Genomic DNA, 3,739 nt, shown 5'->3' with positions numbered 1-3,739 from the left:
CGAATAACCGAATAATAAATTATTTTTTATTTTTTTAAATTTTTTTCTCTTTTTCGGTTTTTCCTACGATTTTTATTCCTATGTTTTTTTTTTTATCAAAATGCTTCGGTCCAAATAATACCGCAGCGCAGACCTCACTCCTCCTCAATCTCAACTCTCACGCAGCCTCACTCAGCAAAGTGCAAACCCTTATCGTCTTGCCCTGAACCGCACGCCCACCGACCGCCGCAGCCTCCTGTCATCCACTGATCCACTCATCCTTTCTCACTCAGGCTCAGCTTCTCGCCTCTTGTCTGTGGCTTCAGTGTATTCGGACATTGCCTTGCCCCTGCGATTCTGCAAAGCTTCGTCTTCTCCAGTCTACCATTCGGCGACCGACAGCTTCGTCTTCTCCTTTCTAGTCGACGACAGGCCGACAACTTCATCTTCTCCGGCAGCTTCGTCTTCTCCTCTCCAGTCTCCGACAGCCTCGTCTTCTCCTCTCCAGTCTACCGTTCGGCGACCGACAGCTTCGTCTTCTCCTTTCTAGTCGACGACAGGCCGACAGCTTCATCTTCTCCGGCAGCTTCGTCTTCTCCTCTCCAGTCACCGTTACAGACTTTGTCTTCCTGAAGCATACTTTCAGATAGCATCCGTGGGTGGTGAGTCCGTCGTTAATGCTCTGTTCTTAGTTGGTTTCTAATATAATATATTGCCATCAGCTAGTGCTTCAATGTTGCGTTGTGAATAATAGGCCCTGTGTGAGTATGTTCTGGTATATTCATCAATGAACAAATAGAAAACCTGAATCCATATGTTATGGCTTAAATGCATGTGATTGGAACAATTTAAAGGGATAGGAGTGTGATTTTTCACATTGAGAAGATACGCAGAGTTCAGGCTCTTAGTATCAAATTTCAAGTTATATAATAGAGTGAGAATCGGTGACGGTGACTTGCTCAAGTTGTATAATTTGAAGTTTGAACCGAACTAAGAAGTCATATTAATGGGTGATAAAGATACAACCTCGTTTCTGTGTTACAGGTTTAATTTGGGGATGAATACTGATTAAATGTCCTTTTCTAATTCCATGGCTTTCACATTTCACCTCGTAGAGATTGTGTTTTTAGGAAATTAGAGCTTTCCTGGTTTTTCTGTGAAGTCAGGTGCTTGTGGTTGTACACATTGAACCGGACTAAGTTATATTCTTATGTAACATAGCCTTATCTATTCATTATAAATTGTCTTCATTGGTTTCTCATATAATATCTTGTCATTGGTTTTGTTTATTTAATTAGATGTCTTCTCACGGTGAAACCATGGGTGATGCTCAAGTTGGGGATGATGGTACTACTCAAACAACAAAGCCTTCAATGCCAGTAACAAGTGGAACAAAAAGAAAAAACATGAAGCCAAGATCAAAAGTATGGGAGCATTTCACCAAATTTGTGAATGAAAGAGGTGAAATTAGAGGTAAGTGCAATTATTGTGGAAATGATCTTGCATGTGATCCAAAAGCTAATGGAACAACTGCACTTAATAACCACATGAATTCTTGTAAATTGAAGCCCCCTCCTGAAGAACTTGCACAATCTCTTTTGAACTTTAATGTAGAAGATGACAAAATAGGTCTTGCAAATTGGAAATTTGATCAAGATGCAATTTGCTTTATGTAAAATGTACACAAATGCAATTGGTACAAGTTTGGGGATGCACATTAAGGAACTTCTAATTTCTTTGTATAATGAATACAAACACACTTTTTCCCCCTCAACCCAATTTGAAAGAGAGCCCATGCATAGCACACAAGAGGATTGTCATGAAGATGATGATCCTGCTGTAAAAGTCAGAAAATTACTTGATATTGAGGAACAAGAGTTCATGAATGAGCGTCTTGGTGGAAGAACTAGCAGAACTGAGGTCGATAGATATTTGAATGAGGAAATTGAGATTAATAAAGAAGATTTTGATATTTTAGGTTGGTGGAAGCTAAATGGTCCTAGATTTCCTATTCTTTCTCTATTGGCTAGAGATGTTTTGGCTATCCCAATTTCCACAGTTGCATCAGAGTCTACATTTAGCACTGGAGGACGAGTTCTAGATTCATTTAGGAGTTCTTTAACTCCTAAAGCTGTGCAATCTCTAATTTGTGCTCAAGATTGGCTTAGACACTCAATTCAATATGTTGTAGAAGAAGAGAATGATGATATTCAAAAGATAGAACTTGGTAATAGTTTACTTTTATTTCATAATATTATAAGAATAATATAATACTTGATTTATTTGTAATATATGAAGTCTTATTTTGTTTCTTTGTTTTTGTGTGTAGATTTGCAAAAAATTGCATTGGAGGCAACTGTTGATATATTGTAGCTGCCAAGGTAAAATACTTGAGTAAGCAAATTTTGTGCTGAAGATGTCAAATGATTTGGATCGGATAAGTAAGTAAGTAAATAAAAAACAAGTAGCAACAAAATTAATAAGGATAAAGAGGCTAGCTGTGAACGAATATATGAGAATAATAATAGCAAGAGAGAAGAGGATAGGGACGAGGGAGTCAATGGGTTTACTTCTGTTTTATGCATTTCAACCCCACATTTCATTATTCGCACTTCACGGTCCTGAAATGATTTTTTTTCCTCCTTATTTTGAAATGATTCGCACTTCTGTTTTATGCATTTCAACCCCACATTTCAACGAATAGATCATGTATGCAATGTCTTGAAATGATTTTTTTTCCTCCTTATTTTGAGTATAGTCGCTGGTCTTGACATGATCCCTGATGCATAACAGAAATACAGAATCATGGTAATTCAGCTGTTTTTTTTTTTTAGTTCTAAAGTTTTGCACTCTCTAATTTTCTTGTTTAATTGTAGTTGTTGATGATTTGGCGTTGGTGGCAAGTTACATGCAAGGAATTTGGGCATAAGGATTAGCTGGAATTTGTTGTGATTTTAAATTTTACATGTTATGTTGTTGGTACTTGGTTGTTTTGTTTGGATTTTAATTATATTTGGATTTTTTTTGTTATTGGTTTGTATGTTCTTAAAGATTGACACTTGAAAGAGGTTGATTATTATTTATCCTACTATTATGTATTTATCTTTTAAATTTAATGTGTAACTAGCAGACAAAAAACCAGAAATGGAAGACTTGTAAAATTTGTGAGATGCAAGTGGCAATTCAAAATAAAAACATATTTTAATGGCCATTCGGTGTTATAGGCGAGCAAAAGCTGTGTGGTGTCATCAGTAGGCAAAAACTGAATCAGGAAAGAATTTAAGTTAATGGGATCTACCCCAAAAAACAAAAAAAAAAGGGTCCAATGTCTTTGGGCCATAACAGTGTTACAAGGGCCCAATAACCGAATTATACCATTAACCGAACCGAAATATTTTCGGTTATTTCGGTTCGGTTATCTTATTGCATTCGGTTTCGGTTCGGTGTTGTTTATATGTAATATTCGGTTATTCGGTTATTTCGGTTAGTTGCATTAACCGAACCGAATAACCGAATGCTCACCCCTGGGGTTGAGCAAGTGGTTCCCTATCCGGCACACTGACGCGCAATCTGAAGAGATTGGGCCTGTTTTATCCCGCCCAATAAAAGCACAAAATAGGCCAGCTCAAACAAGTTAAGTAAGTGTATTATATGAGCAGACAGGAAACGAACACACGAGTCGCCCATATTCGTGCAATGTTGAATGGAGGGGTTGCAAGTAGAGCTTGTAATATAGGTTGAACTCGCAAATCTAACTCGC

The 3,739-nt window shown here is 37.4% G+C and overlaps 1 long non-coding RNA gene across 1 annotated transcript; it reads left to right on the top strand.

The window, feature by feature from the left end:
- The first annotated feature begins 628 nt into the window (after positions 1–628).
- Positions 629–2,914, top strand: LOC114713051 (uncharacterized). Its single transcript, XR_003737300.1, has 4 exons — positions 629–641; positions 1,278–1,452; positions 2,309–2,360; positions 2,856–2,914. It is a non-coding gene; the product is annotated as an uncharacterized LOC114713051 (long non-coding RNA).
- The last annotated feature ends 825 nt before the right edge of the window (positions 2,915–3,739 follow it).

The sequence above is a fragment of the Neltuma alba genome, unplaced genomic scaffold (genome assembly GCF_004799145.2).
Source record: "Neltuma alba isolate B1F8T4 unplaced genomic scaffold, ASM479914v2 tig00011414_pilon, whole genome shotgun sequence".
Taxonomy (NCBI): domain Eukaryota; kingdom Viridiplantae; phylum Streptophyta; class Magnoliopsida; order Fabales; family Fabaceae; genus Neltuma; species Neltuma alba.
The sequence above is the reverse complement of the archived record's forward strand: the minus strand, read 5'-3'. Positions and strand labels throughout refer to the sequence as shown.